Raw genomic sequence first — 16462 nt, 5'->3', positions numbered from 1 at the left:
TTTATTTCTAAAATGTTTATCATTAATTAACTTTTTCAGCTGCCTGGGTTTTCATTTCCTCTAATACAAAATAGCATGTGTAAAGTTTAATTATATATGTGCGTGTGTGTGCATTTTTTGGTAATATATTCTTTACAACATGCAAGAGGTTCATGTTTATCTAAAATATATTGGGTGGTCACATGGAATATTCTATAATATTTAAAGGATTCACTTGATTTTTCACTTTCAGTGATAAGAAAATATATAGCCATTGAAATGTTTCATATGTACTACATAAAGTATAAAAATAATATAAAAATCTTGTCTTTCTTCTAGAGAAGATATTCCATAGTTATAAAAATGAAATATCTTATAATGAATTCAGTTAAAATTTATTTTTATATAATATAAATTGTAAATCATCTGATATTGACTTTATTAATAAAATCCCAGTATTACAGCATCATTTAGATTGATGGAGCTAATTATCTGCATTGCTGCAGGACAAAGAATTGTACCACGATTCATTTCTCTGATATATAATATACATTTGTTCTGTTTTCCATTGGTATTTTACTAGCAAAATATAAAATTTTGAAGATTGAAATTATATTAAAAGTGCTTTTTAATTTTCTAAATTTTTTTAAGATAAATCCTTGGCATAGTAATGGATATATCATAATGTTAATTTATATAAAATTTATTAATAAATGACTTTTTAAAATTCTATGATCTGATCCACTGTGAGAGGATTCCTATAACAGCACTGGGAAGAAAAGCATAACAGTTAGATTCATAGAATCATGGAGAAGAAAAACCTATGGTCTGTCATTGGCCTGTAGCAAATCTAAAAACAGAGTTCAAGAAAACACAAGAAAGGAATCTGGGAAGAAGAATCTATTTTATCTTTTTTGTATGACCTGTGGCTCACTCCTGTTATGCCCAAAGAACTGTTGAAAATTCTGTATTTCTGATCTTCACCTAGACATTGAAACTTACCCAGAATGTTTATTTTGAGAAACACTAGAGTAAATAAAACCTAAACCTTTTAAAATTTTATTTTATTTTATTTTATTTTTATTAATAGAAAAAATGTATTTACTTAGAAGCATTCAAAATGTTAACAAAACAGCTGCAATTTTTTTTTATAGACTGGTATTCAGGTAACAGAACAACAATGATTTTGTGTAAGCCGCATAAGAGACAAGTGAAGATGGAAAAACTGCCACCCCCACATACAACTAATTTGTGCTGTGCACCAACAAGAACTTGCTTTAAGTTTCCATGCCAGTGTACCACCCCACACTGTCCCAGGCAAGCTTAGTGGTGACTGAAAGCACCCCAGGTCAAGGCTCTCTAAAGACACATTCCAAATTGTGTTAACTATACAGAAAAGACACTATATGGCTTAAAACAAATCTTACACAGCTTATGTTTCTTTTCTTTAAAAAGAGTGAGTTGTGCGCAGTGGGGTTAAATGTTTTATAGACAAGAGAACAAAACTGCCCTAGAACCAACCTATTCATCATTTTCATCTTCTTTATCTTCCTTCTTCATCCTCTTCATCATCCTTGTCTTCCTCCTCTTCCTTCCTTTTTCTGCTTTTTTTTTTTTTTTTTTTTTTCAGCCTTGACGACTGCCTTCTATGCCACATCAGGCTTTCCTTTAACTCGGCCTGCAGCAATATCCTATTTTCGGCCTCGCAGCCTTCATTTCGTGCGGCTGCTTGTCATCGGCACGTGGTACTGCATGTCTTTCTGGTTTTTTTGCAACATTGCCAATGGATAGGCGGGGATGTTCCCCTTGGATTTGGGGGTGATACTTGGAAGAAAACAAGAAAAAAACCGAAAGCGGCCTCCTGGGTGCAGTGGGATCCTTGAACTTCTTTCTTGTACTCCTTCAGGAGGAATATAGGTTTTCATTTCTCTTCTAGAACGGGCCTTGTCTGCCTTTGTCATGTCTTCAAGTTTTCCTTTCTCTTCAGCAGACATGGTCTTCCACCCCTCGGAGCATTCCTTAGAACACTCAGAGAGGTTCACTGAAGCATCTGGGTGCTTCTTGTGCTCCTCTCAGCAAGTTTGTACAAACAGTGCATATGGTGACATTTTGCCACTTGGCTTCTTAGCATTTCCATTGCCCAAGTTTAATTATTTTCCTCAGTGAGGCACAGAGTCGCCCAGTGTACGTCCTGCTCGCACTTGCCAGGCACAGTCTCTATGGAGCTCAGTGTACTGTGCAGACTGAGAGCAGGAGCCAGACACAGCCTCAAAACATTTTATTATTTTTTAAAATTATTTATATATTTTTAAGATTCTGTTTATTTGAGAGACAGAGTGAGCAAGAGATAGAACACAAGCAGGGAGAGTGGCATAGGGAGGGAGAAGCAGACTCCTCACTGAGCTGAGAGCCCAAGGAGGGGCAGGGTCCAGGACCCCAGGTTCGTGACCTGAGCTGAATACTGATGCCCAACTGACTGAGCCATCCAGGCATCCCCAGAACATTTTATTTTAAAGGAAAAGAAACATAATCCACAGTTGTTATGATTTTACGAGAGCCAAGAAGTCAGATCTTTAGAAGTAAGGGGTTGTAATTGCTTTTATTAAGTAAAGGCTATGTTTTTATCATGTAAATGTTTATTTTGAGGCTATTTCATTAAGGTAGTAAATAAAATTAGTAGTCAACTAAATGTTTTTTAAAATATATATTATTACTTTCATTATAAATAGGCTTAATGGCAGAGTTTCTATTATCTAGGTATTCTGTGTAGTTACTTGTTGCTGCACAGTAAGGTATCCCAAAATACTGACTTTCTTACACATTTCCTGAGGGTCAGTGGTCTGGGTGCAGGTTTGCTGACTGGTTTTGGCTCAGGGACTCACACGATTGCAGATGCTCTAGTCATCTCGAGATGACTAGAGTGGTGCTTCCAAGTGGCGCTTCCAAGCTTATTCATATGGTTGACGAGAGGCTTCAGTTGGTCACAGGCCTAAGATCCTCACTGGTGTTTGTCTGGAAGCTTCAATTCCTAATCATGAAGACTTTGCTCAGGACTGCCTACAAATGTAGCAGCTCACTTCTCCCAGAGCTAAGAGAGGAAGAATGAATGGGTATGTGTGAGATGGGAGCCATTGTCTTTATAAGTTAATATAGGAAATGACACACTTTCACCTCAGCTATGTGCTACTAGTCACAAAGAACAACTCTGGTACAGTCTGGATGTCTACATGAAGATGTGAATAGTAGACAGTGGGAATCACTTGGAAGCATTTTAGGGCCTGCTTAGCATGTTCGGTTTCTTTTTATGTTTACCTCTTAGAAACACAAAATCAGCTTTTGTGATTTTTCACAGAGAAAGTTTAATAGTTTGATAATTTATACTTCCTTTATTTTTGAAAGTCTTTTATCACCACATTACATTTTTATATTATACTATATATACATACCTATATATGTGTGTGTGTATAGATAGAGAGAGACAGAGAGACAGAGAGAGAGATGTAATTTTATGTAGCTTTATATTGTCTTACTTCAACCAGAAAATATATTTGGCATTTAGTTTCTATGGTTGAACTATGCATTGGAAATCCATGGCACTGTTGAAAACTAAGTTGACAAGTTATAATTTACTAAAATTTTATTTCCTTATTTTTTCGCTAGCTGAAAACTTACTAACCATCATATGATACTTCCTCAGAATGAATCTGCTTCATGATTATCTAACTCCATGCAAGTTTTAACTGCATTCCAATCAGCCCCATATATACTCTCAAGCATATATATTTAGACACTTTGGCATTTCAATTATTTCTAAAACAGTACCTTACCTTGAATGCTCTTCTGTATAAATGAACTTTTTTTTGAGAGTAAGATATTATACTAAGCACTTGAGGAATACAAAGATGATCATTATAATGCCTGTCCACAAGAAACTTTTAACTTCTTAGGGGAAAAACAAATGCATGAGAAGATTCTATTATTTGGTTGAAGTAACATACATCATAAAGGAAGTAAGTGCAAAGCAAGTGCTTTGTGAGTTCAAGGAAGAAGCTTTTCAAATGGCCTTTGGCAATGAGAGGAAAAAATTATACATTCAAACTGCTTTGAGCTAGGTCTTACAGGATGATTAAGGTTTCCAAAGGAATGAACTAAAATGGAATTTCCCAGGTGGAGAGTGTAGACCCAGGAGTGGGAAGGTCTAGAGCATATTTGGGGAATGCACAATTATCTTGCTTGATTGAAACTTACCAAGTAGATATGATATGATTACAAACGCATCTCTGAGGGGTGTCCTGGTGGTTCAGTTGGTTAAGCATCTGCCTTTGGCTCAGGTCATGGTCTCAGGGTCCTGGGATGAGCCTGGCATTGGGCTCCCTGCTCAGCAGAGAGTCTGCTTCTCCCTCTCTCTCTTCCCCTCCCCCCACGGGTGCTTGCTTTCTCTCAAATAAATAAAAATCTTATATACATACATACACACACACACACACACACACACACACACACACACACACACACAACACACACAAAACAAAGGCATCTCTGAGAGTATTGGGAATGATTTTAAACACTAGTTTGAGAAGCTAATTCTTAATTTGGGAGGAACAGAGATAAATTTCAAATAAGAAAGGCAGGAGCAGAGATGTGCTTAGATTAATCTAGGAGCAAATACCTGAATGGATTATAATGGGAAAAGATGGGTGAAAATTCATTAGGCAAAAAAAGAAGTCCAGAAGGATATAAAGTAACTGTCAGTAGACCAGATTTTTTCCTATGCTATAAGCATATTACAATGAGGGTCTAACTTCTGGGAAGAAGGAAGCTGAAGTGAGAAATATATGGAGACACTAATTACATGAATAAATGTATTTTTTAATATGTAAAGAAAAGTAAATATATACATATATTTTTTCCAAATATGACTAAACAATTGGGACAATTGGAAAAGAGGGAACTAAGGAGAGAACCTGGCTTATAATATATAATTATGAAGTTGAATTTTAGTCCAACAGATGCAGAATTTGATATATTTGCACATTTTAAATGCAAGTAAACACCTGTCAATCTGTATTTCAAGAAAAACTTGGAACTAGAGCCAAAGACTACAGTTTTGAACAGAGGTAAAATTAGGGTAAGTACCGGGGCACCTCAGTGGCTCAGTGGGTTAAGCCTCTGCCTTCAGCTCAGGTCATGATCTCAGGGTCCTGAGATTGAGCCCCACATCGGGCTCTCTGCTCAGCAGGGAGCCTGCTTCCCCCTCTCTCTCTGCCTGCCTCTCCACCTACTTGTGATCTCTCTCTATGTGTGTCAAATAAATAAGAAAATCTTCAAAAAAATTAGGGTAAGTAGTAATATAAATAGGTAAGACACTTGAGTGGAAAGGCAATATAGTGTGAGGAGGTAAGTTCAATGACTTATGATGAGGATGGGACAACAAATGAGATCCACCAAATACTGAGATAGAGCATTCAAGGAAATATTTTTTTTAAATGATATACCTAAAATTTAAAGCATTTGAAGGAGCAGGCAATTAGCAACTTGTGATGTTACAGAGAATTTTTGAAGGTGGACAAATTAAAAAAGAAAGACATTATATCTAATTATCTGAAAGCACTTTGTAAAGAAATAATGAAAGAAATGAATATGTACATGTTCTCACTGTAGTCATTGCTTTGCATTGTGTGTGTGTGTGTTTATTTATATACAGATATAAATATATTTGTGCATGTGTGTGTATGTATATATATATATATATATATATATATATATATATATGCCATTATAGAATAAGGAAAGGAAACAGCTTGTAGAAGAGCATGAAGTTTGGTATGAGAAGTGGAGTTTATTCTTAGGTGTGGTATTTAACTTTGTGTAATGAGAGGAAAATAAGTGACAGCGCTAAGTCTTATTTTAATCGTCTAAAATGGAGGAAATGATACTACCTGCCCATTAAGCCTATTGAGAACAGTAAATAAACTCATGGATAATTTGAAGTTTCTAGGGTGACCTAACTTAGAACAGTGTATTATTAATGAAGAATGGCCCTTACATATCTCCTGTGTGCACCATCTCTTATGGCAAGAACAAGTGGCAAATAACATTCACTTCCAATATTATTTAATAACCATAAGTTACATCTTCTAATAAGGGTTAACTCACTGATAAAACAAACAACTCCCAAATCTCAATGATTTAACACAATGAAGTTCCGTGCTTGCTTCAGAGTTTGATGAGGTTCGTAAAACCCTGCTCCACACAGTAATTCAGGATCCTAGCCTGTCCCTGTTTTATGGATCAGTGATCTTTTGGCTTTAAGATCACTGTGTCTGTTGTTACCTGCCAGTGATAAAAAGGAAAGACCATTTGGAAGGTGCGTTGGATACTTAAGTGCCTGGATCAGAAATGCACACATCATTCCATTGGCTAGAACTAGACACATGGACCAATGAAGCTACAAAGGCACTAGGAAGGGTAGTTTCTGGCTAAAATATGGTTAAGGACAAGGAATATGAAACTTAGATGGTCAATATAGAGGGACCAACTCTTCTAGTTTGCCCAAGAGTTTCCCAGTGTTAGCACTGAAAGCTCTGCATCCTGGGAATGCCCTCAGTCCTGAGCAAACCAGGACAGTTGGCTGTTCTAGCACCGTCAACAATCAGTGCCAGAAGCTTCAATAATATGCCTTACTAATATAAACTTAAATTTTATAGTGGAGAAACAAGAATGGCAATAAGAACTCCAGGATATTATTCCCCTCTAACCCAGGGAATAAGTAGAACAGAAGCCACTGTTCTAATCAACTTCACTAACTGAAGGCCAACAATGTGCCAAGCAAAGTCTGTTATTGCTAAGAGATGAGACCTGTAAAGTAAACAAAATACTCCTTTACAGTATGGAGCTTGAGGCTCAGAAGGGTTAACGTACCAGTCTAAACTTCATTCTAGTAAGATTCTAAAAGACCTGTAAGTGCCAAGTTTCTTTCTTTTCCTTCAAGTCATTGGTCTTAGCAGATAATACAAACACACACATACACACACATATATTATGTATATTTGAAATGATATAAACTCCTACCAATACTGTTTAAATTGTGTACAGATGTAATCATTTCCCAAATAGAGATACCATAGTTCCATAGTTGATTAACCATTGAGGTCTGAAATACAATTTATTTTCTAAGCTAGTTCATTTTTTTTCTTCTGTTAATAATAGATTGGAGGCGGGTTTAATATAAATTAATATATAATATAAAAACTGATATGTTTAGGACTAACACTAAACTAAATAATTGATGCTTAAAATATCAAGATTGTTATGGCAATCAGATCCTACTTGTGTTGCCTGGTGGTTTTAATAAGAGATATTTTGAGTTCCTATTGAAAAGAGTAGATGTCATCCAGTATAGCTCTTTAATAAAGTTTAGATATGTTTTACTGACATTTGCTATAAAATTAGAAAAGAAATTCTTTGGCTGCTTAGATCAGAGTTTCCAAACAGTAATTATGGAACAATTTAAAAATTAAGATAGGTATCCAAACATCAGCAATGAGTCATGAGGTATAATGAATACATCAATCAAATTTGAAGTAAAATGGTATTATGCATACATTCATATATGTAATAAACAATTTCATTTTATTAATGATTTATGCTTTACAAATGAATGAAATAGAAATATAAAAAATCTGATTAATAATAAAAATACAAATTAATGAAAATAATGAGAAATATCTTTCATTTGGCCTTTTGCTTATAATAGCTTAAAATCACTTAAAATGCCTCTATCACATATTAAACTAATATTAAGCATGAGGTTGACAAATCAAGTAGAGCATCATGTGTATGTACGTGTGTGTGTATGCAAATATAATGTATGTGTGTGTATATATGTTCAAATGCATTTTATTGTCATTGCAGCATAATATAAAATTCTATTTCTATAGTGATTTTGTGGCAGATGGGAAAATTAGAACTGTACATTTTGGGTACTTCTCAGATCATTCAAGAATTCATCTTGTATAGATTTTTTTTTTATTTCTTTAGAAACAAAGCTGCTTAGATCATCTTCACAGTGATATAGTCCAAATTTTGTTCTTTTTCCGTTTCTATTATACTTTGAAAAGCATTGGATTTTACTTTTCATTTTTCAACATGGATTGCCAGTTCATTGGTAAATGCTTCAGATACATCAATGATCAAAAGTAACAAGTTAGTGCATTGGGTGATATTGCAGGCCACATCTTGGAATTTATCAAGAATGGAACTATTTCTGAAAAGGATAAACATTATGGATTAAGCCTAGCTTTAGAAATATGAAAAAAAATTTTATCCCTTCTCGTATTTAAAATACACTACAGAGGAAAATATTGCTAGCACTTCTTTATGTCATGTTCGTGAAGCACCTATTATGATCTCACAGAACTCAGTTTGGGAATTGCTGGTGGAATTATGTTGTCTCCACAGGGGCGTAACACCCCCATCTCTTCCACCATGTCTTCCCGTGCAATGACTAATGCATTCTAATATGCATACTATTCCAGTAAAAATCCTGTGTATTTCTGTCGATGTCGCTAAACTGCTAACAGAGGGAACAAAATGATATAAGAACAGAATGGCTTAAGCACCATGGGTTTATAGAAGTTATTGGATAAAAATCAGGGGGAGAGGGCAGCCCGACATGACAGCCTCAGGAATAATGCCAGGATAACGTTGTCTTCTATATTTGTTCAATGGAATTCCCTTGAGAGCAATCATCTTCCCTAAATTCCCAAGTGCAAATGTTCTAAGCATCTTTGGCCTTTAACACATATTTTACCCTGATTATTCATGTTTATATTTACAACGCGGGTATACTTTATGCTTGTAACTTCAGGGCCTATGGTGACAGTAGTATAGTCCTGCTTTGTAGAGCAGCATGGGGAGTGGTCCTCTTTGGGTCTTTCTTATTTACCCAGCAGTCTTTATTCAAGAGCAAAGGTAGAGATTCTACTACTTCAGAGAAGAATTTTGTTATTTAGTTCTCAAACTCTACCAATAAATTGCTTTTACACATCATCTTTACTAAATTCTTGACCTGAAATTCTTTCCAAATCACTCGTTCTCTCTTTTCTGTCATTGCATGTTGTGTGTACCACTATTAGAACTGTTGCCAGGGGCGCCTGGGTGGCTCAGTGGGTTAGGCCTCTGCCTTCAGCTTGGGTCATGATCTCAGGGTTCTGGGATCAAGTCCCGCATCGGGCTCTCTGTTCAGCGGGGAGCCTGCTTCCCCTCTCTCTCTGTCTGTCTCTCTGTCTACTTGTGCTCTCTCTCTCTGTCAAATAAAGAAATAAAATCTTTAAAAAAAAAAAACTCTTGCCACACAACACTGAAATTCTAATGTGCTTTTATCTCACTGTTCTTTGAATTCTGTTAAGGCAGATGTCATGTCTTATCTGCTGATGTATATTCATCTATGTCTACATCATGTAATAGAGACACAATAAATACCTGTTGAAAAAATGAATACACTAACAAAATAATTGACTTCATTTAGTTTTATCTTAGTCCTAAATACACTGCACCATTAAGAATCCTGAAGTGTTATTTTAGACTCCCTTATGTTATTATATTGTGTGGAACTTATTTGAATCCTACATTTCTTCAAATATCTATTATAGAAATCATACTAGCAGTTATGCTTTAAATTACCTATTTATAAGATTAGTGTGTTAGTCTATATGAAACAGCAAAGCCCATTCAATTGCCTAAATGCTTTCACAATAATTCATAACACAAAGCTAGTGTTTCTACTAAAAAAGACTTTTGAACTAAGTACCATTATTTTGGAAGAGAATCCCAGAATTGTTTGATTTTAAAATGGACTCAGATCAGATTCTAGAAACAGAGTCATACTGAAGATTTAACTTAGTGTTGTTGCTCTTGTGGTTTTCTTATTTGTTATTTACATATTTATTTATTTATTTATTTAATCCTGCTGCAGGTAGGAAACCCTCCATACCATTTGTGCTTATTACCTCAGTAGGATTGGGTTGCGGGGTATTTTTTCCTTTTAATGTGTCTGCTATTTTATCAAACATGCTTTTTATTTGAAATTTCTCAGGAAGTTTTTCTCTTTCTTCTCTTCCTGAAACAGGGTTGTATAGATTGCACCAATATTATGCTGTGTTTTTTTTTTCACTGCCCTATCAGTTTTCCCAGTAGGTTTATTACTAGTTGTATAGATTGGATTTCTTGTTTCATGAGTCCAGAAGGAAAAGATCCCAGCCTCTATCTCTCTACTTAAAATGGAATTTTTAAAAATTCAAACCATCATTTCATTCAAACAAAGAATATAAAGCATCTGTTACTATTTAGAATAATAACTGTTACAGCCTCAAACACTAGAAGTGGCATAGATTAATATTTTAACATAGAATAAGTGGCAGTCCCTCCTAAATAAAATACACATGTGAATAGTATTCCTTGCTCTTTTGATTATTGATTTTTTTATTATTGATTTTTATCATTACTTTTTTCTTTAGTTTTCTATATTTTAAAATTAGATGCTTGAAATAGTTGACTTCTATTTCATTGTATTTATTTTTCTATGTGCTTAAAAATATCTTCATGGTCCAGAATAGATAATTTATTATTCAAATTAATCAATGAGAATTTGGAATTTTCTCCTCTCATTAGATAATACACACATAGTGATATTTTCATTAGTTTCCTCATATGATTTTCAAATGGGAAATAAATTAATTTGTCTTATTTTGGGGGGGTTAAATATGAAGGTACCAAAAATAGATTCATTTTCACTAACTACAGCACCTTTCAAACTTTAGTGTTTCAAAAGTACAGAACTGAAGTGTTCCATTGATACAATGAGTAAACACATTTTTGTCTTCTGATATGAGAGCTATAAATATCTTACAAATTATATGTCATCAAAGGAAAAATAACAGTAACCATCATTTCATGACAACACTGGGAGCACATTGTCCTATTCCTTCTTTCAATTCATCTTCAGGTAGATTCTTTGTAGTGAGTCATATTACTCTAACAATTTTACAGACTTGGAAAAGAGAATCTTGGAAAATTTAAGCTCAGTTGTTCAAAATAACATAGCTAGTCTAGGAGTCAGCATTCAAAATCTAGGCCTGTCTAGTTCTAGAGCCTGCCCCCTAAACCATTATCCTTTATCTCCTCTGCAATGACTGTTAGTAAGTTCTTACAACTTCTGATGGTGCATAGGGTGACTGGCTTATATGCAAATATTCCACTTTACCATCTGATCAAAACTAAATTGATATTATACCCTAATCCACATAACAAAATATATAAACCAATTTATAAAACCATTTGTGAGATGTTGATAAGTCTATAGTTGGTTATAATGAGGGACACTGTTACAGTAGTGTAGTTTTTTTTCTTTTTTAACTGTTTACTGACACAGAGAGTTATGAATGGAAATACATAAACTAGTCCATTGTTTTAAAAACACTAAAAATTGGGGCGCCTGGGTGGCTCAGTGGGTTAGGGCCTCTGCCTTCAGCTCAGGTCATGATCCCAGGGTCCTGGGATCGAGGCCCACGTCAGGCTCTCTGCTCAGCAGGTAGCCTTCTTCCTCTTCTCTCTCTCTCTGCCTGCCTCTCTGACTACTTGTAATCTCTGTCTGTCAAATAAATAAATAAAATCTTAAAAAAAACCCTAAAAATTTAAACAATGAAGTAAATGAAGGAATTTCTGAATTCCCATGTACATAGATATTTATGTGATTCTGAAAGGATATATTGGTTAATATGTGATATGTAATAATAGGCTTATTCAAAAAACATATAAATATTCAAGGAAATAAGAAATCCAATGATTCAGTTAAGGCATGAATATGTTTTGGTTGAAGTTTTCTTTTTGTTTGTTGTGTCATTAAATATAAATCTAGATAAGTATCTTTAAGCCTTAAAACAATATATTTAGCCAGGTTTGTCTATAACTAATTAAAATGAACTTACTCTTTGTCGGTTGAGACTGAAAGAAATACATCACTTAATATTCCTTATTGAGTTCATCTTTTTTTTTTGAGAGCGCAAAAATTCAGTGATCTGTAAAACCAAGAGATAATTTTGTCCAAGCGAAACAAGGTTCTCTTATGTTTTCATTGTGTCAGTTAAAATTATTTTTGGTTACGTTATTTGGAATATAACTTCTGACTGTGTTCTTAAAGTTCTTGGCAGGTTAACTGAGGTCATGTGAATGTACAAATAATCAAAAAACTTGCTTATTCAAATGTCAAAATGATGGAAAGTTTGAACATACACTTTAAGAATAGATTCATCCAAGAGTGCCTGAATGGCTCAGTTAGTTAAATGTATGGCTCTTGATTTTGGCTCAGGTCATGATCTCAGGGTTGTGAGATCAAGCCCTGTGTTGAGCTCTGTGGGGGCATAAGTCCTACTTGGGATTCTCTCTCATAAATAAATAAATAAACAAACAAATAAATAAAATGTTAAAAAAAGAAAAAAATGGATTAGTTCAAATTCAAAGATGTCATATTCTTCACTCTCTAGGGTCATTTATTCTCTTTTCAACTAAACTTTAGGAAATTTTGTCCATTTTTCAACAAAATATAGCTGATTTAATAAGATTTATTACTCTAATCTGACAACTTGGGCTTCTAGATTTTTCTCTAGTCATTGACCATTCATGTGTCCTCTCCTACTTGTCAATGAATATTCACAAACATTGAGCAATGCAGTTAATAATATCAAAGTGAATGTAGTGGTGCATTTGAGTTTAATCACGTTATTATCATGTATAATTATACATGCTAGTTCCCCCGGTTCTCAAAACATATCTATGGAATAAGCATTGTAGGTTATTTCTTCTAAGTTTGCGCAAATGATAAGATGGGACTCATATTAAAGTTGTGTTTTCACTATATTATTTTCATAAAACACAATACTTCTACAATTCCAGAGATGGTAGAAAGTTTTTGGATCATTGATCTAATTTCTTCTTTAATGGATGAGAAGAATTAGGTCCATAAAAACGTAGTGACTTACTCCAAGGTATAAAGGTTTTGTGGCTTCCAATCTTGTCTACCTTCTTCTCACCTTGCCAACACATTATTCAAAGTTAGTGTTCAAGGACTTTGTGGTCAGGCCAGTAAATAACAAAACACTAAATATATGGCAGATCTAACTCAGTTTGTGTGAATCTCAGATTTGGAGAAGTAGTAAGAGTAAATATTATCTTTCAAAAGAACATATTATTTTCAAGAGTAAAATTTCATAGCACAGATTAAGATTCCTTTGGGAATTTTGTTTTGATTTCCAAAATGTTTTTGTCATTTTGCACTGATGTTCAACATATAAATACAGTGTCCCTCATTATAAACAACTATAGTTATAAATTAGAGATCACATGTTGTTTCATTTATATGGACAAATTAGTTACTTAATAAGGCATTGTGAAGCCAGTTGCTAAAATAAGATGTAAAATGATGATTGTTTTATTTTTTAAAAATTAAAATATTTTGCAATTATATTTAAATGGAAATAATTGTCTAGTTTTCAATCTGATTCAGAAATATTTCTAATAAGGCTAAATAAAGCATTTCCAATTATTTAATTTATTATTTAATTTGATAGTTTATGAAACACTGAGATTAATCCTCCTTGTAGTTTTGTATTTTCTCCAAATTATGTTAATTTTCCTTTGTGTATGTACTGCCAATCTTCATGATTTATTACATTAAATTGAATTTTAAGAGAAATTGAAAACAAAATGCATCAGTGAAGCATATCTTCTATGTGTACCCCAAAAAGAAATGTACCAAAAACTGCAACAGTTCTTGAAAACATTCTTAATTGATTAGAGAAGTTGCCTTGGGGGAATTGAGCAACAAGTTCCTTACTGTCAGAGCAGGCAACACTTTTGCGAAAGCCTTGTTTTTGTATTGGGTTGAAATTATGATAAGAATATAACTACATGTTCTGCATTAATCTGCTTTGTTGAAAATGGAGATACTTGATTTTATTTTCAACATGCTAGCATGGACACCCTGTAATAAACTGCTTGTAAGAAACTATTTTACATACTGCCTTAATCTAATTGTGGCAATGAGAGACTAATGAAATTTAGACATCAGGTTTTTGCAGAATATCTTTCTCTTAGTACATCTTTTTCTGCTTAGTGTTCTTTGTATTTAGTCACGAGATGATTTTAGGACCTATTCTTAGCTCCTTTTAAAAATCTCTTTAGTTATGTGGGTGGGACAATTGAGAAGTTCCATTGAAGTAGTTTTTATTATGCTATTAAAACATGCTTCTCATAAGAATATAATACTTCATAATCATGCTTTGTATTTGATTTATGCTCTTTTATATTTCATAGCATATTTTATTTTTATATTTCTAAATTTAAAAATGAGTGAAGGTGTTTTTTACAAAGGCATTTATTTTGATTTGAAAATTGGAATATTGTCAGAATAATAAAGTTTAATATTTTCAGATAATGTATCCTAAGCCAGACACTGTATAAAGAATTTTAGTAAAATATCCTCAAATCAAACTTTTGAATTAGTTATATTATAGACATCAGAACAGTGAGGTTAGCGATTTTGTCTATGGTTGCACAGCATATTAGTGGCAAAGAAGTGCTGAATCCAGGTCAGCTGACATATTTGCCCCAACCAAGTCTTAACTTTCACATAAATCTCTATCATAAAATTAGTTCTCTATAGTTTCATTTTTTAAAACATTTTATTTATTTATTTGACAGAGAGATGGGGAGAGAGAGAGAGAGCACAGATGGGGGAATGGCAGAGGGAGAAGCAGCTCAGGCTCTTACCTGGAGCAGAGAGCCCAATGTGGGACTCGATCCCAACACTCTCGGATCATGACCTGAGCCAAAGGCAGACATTTAACTAACTGAGCCACCCAGGTGCCCCTATTGTTTCATTAAAAAAAAAAAAAAAAAAAAGTCCTAGTTGCATATGAGCATACAGAATGCTTTTTTTTCCTTTCAAAGTATGTTGCTATTGCACTTTGAAAAATAATACACAGTTTTAAAGGAGACAAATGGAAAAAAAAATCCTTCTTGAATTCCTCATATATGAGAGGCACTGTATTAGTTCTTTACATAGATTTCCCATTTAATCCTCTGTAGGATTATTTGAGTTGGATATTGTTCTCACTTTACAGATGAGGAAACTTATCCTTAGAGGGTGTAAACATTTTATCAAAGCTACACAAACAACAAATGATAAAGGCAAGATTTAAATTCAGTGCAGTAGAACATCATTAGCTTTGTTCTTTACATTGAACCAAGCTTGTGTGACTGTGACTTTCTCCCTAAACCACCTTTCTCAAAATGTGGAGAGAATCAATAATGACTAACGAATTCTTAACAAGTGTCAAGCTTGTAGAAAATATTTTTATTAGTTTATTCTAATCTTGTTTCCATAAATCATGTGATGTAGGAATCATTATGTTCATTTTACTACTAAGAAAACCAAGGATCAGAAAATTCATATAATCGACCTTGTCTTATAATACCAATCAGTGCCTTTACATACAAATTCCTGTTATTTCAAAGTCTCTGAAGACCCTGCTTTCGGGTCTCTCTCTCTCTCTTTTTTTCAAAGATTTTATTTATTTATTTGACAGAGATTACAAGTAGGTGGGGTGTGGGGTGTGGGGGAAGCAGGCTCCCCGCTGAACGGAGAGCCTGATGCGGGGCTCGATCCCAAGACCCTGAGATCATGATCCAAGCCGAAGGCAGAGGCTTAACCCACTGAGCCACCCAGGCGCCCCCAGATGTCAAATTCTTAACTTTCACAGATTTATTTGTTCTTAACTTCTTGTGCTCCAGTCCACCTAAGTTACCCCACGTTTATGGTCCCAGGACATTATCATTCCCAGAACTACTTTTTAGCATCTTAAGCTTCAAGATCCACTCACTGACTACTTGTCTCTACCTTAGTATCTCTGCTCCCCTTGTTTCACCTCTTAACACTCTGAGACCATTAACTGCTCCCTCCAGTCCTAGTCATTCAACTTGCATTTATTTTTTTATGTTACCAGAACCACATAGTGAAACAATTCTACTGCTCTTTCACCAGGGTTTCCATTTCTTTGCTCTCTTGTTCTCATCCCTTACCCAGCCCCAGTAGATGGATCTTAACATCACTTGTAAGACACTGCTAGAGAAAAAGACAAGTCCATACAAACCAGCATTTTTAATCTATGGATTATTTACAACCTCAGCTGATTATTAATCTGTATCACTGTCTCTAATTGACTCCCTTTCCCACTGCTAAACAAAATCATTATTCTCCTTAACTTCTGAGCTTATTGTCTGCTCCCTAAATGTGTAAGAAATTACCATGCTGTCCACTTGTCTACTTAACAGAACCATCAAACCTTTCAAACATGATCTTCTTTGACTTCCTGTGAGTCCCAACTCCACCCTCCATATATATCTGTGTCTTTCCTTCCTTTCTCTC

The 16462-nt window shown here is 34.3% G+C and overlaps 1 protein-coding gene and 1 pseudogene across 3 annotated transcripts in view; one reads left to right on the top strand and one right to left on the bottom strand.

Moving 5' to 3' along the window:
* Positions 1–16462, top strand: part of CADM2 (cell adhesion molecule 2) — a 1108651-nt gene that overhangs the window by 54224 nt on the left and 1037965 nt on the right. The gene's annotated exons all lie outside the window — the stretch shown is intronic.
* On the bottom strand, positions 1501–2129 carry LOC123940002 (annotated as a pseudogene).

Source organism: Meles meles, chromosome 4, assembly GCF_922984935.1.
Source record: "Meles meles chromosome 4, mMelMel3.1 paternal haplotype, whole genome shotgun sequence".
NCBI lineage: Eukaryota > Metazoa > Chordata > Mammalia > Carnivora > Mustelidae > Meles > Meles meles.
Note: the sequence above shows the minus strand (reverse complement) of the source record. Positions and strands in the feature narration are given on the sequence as shown.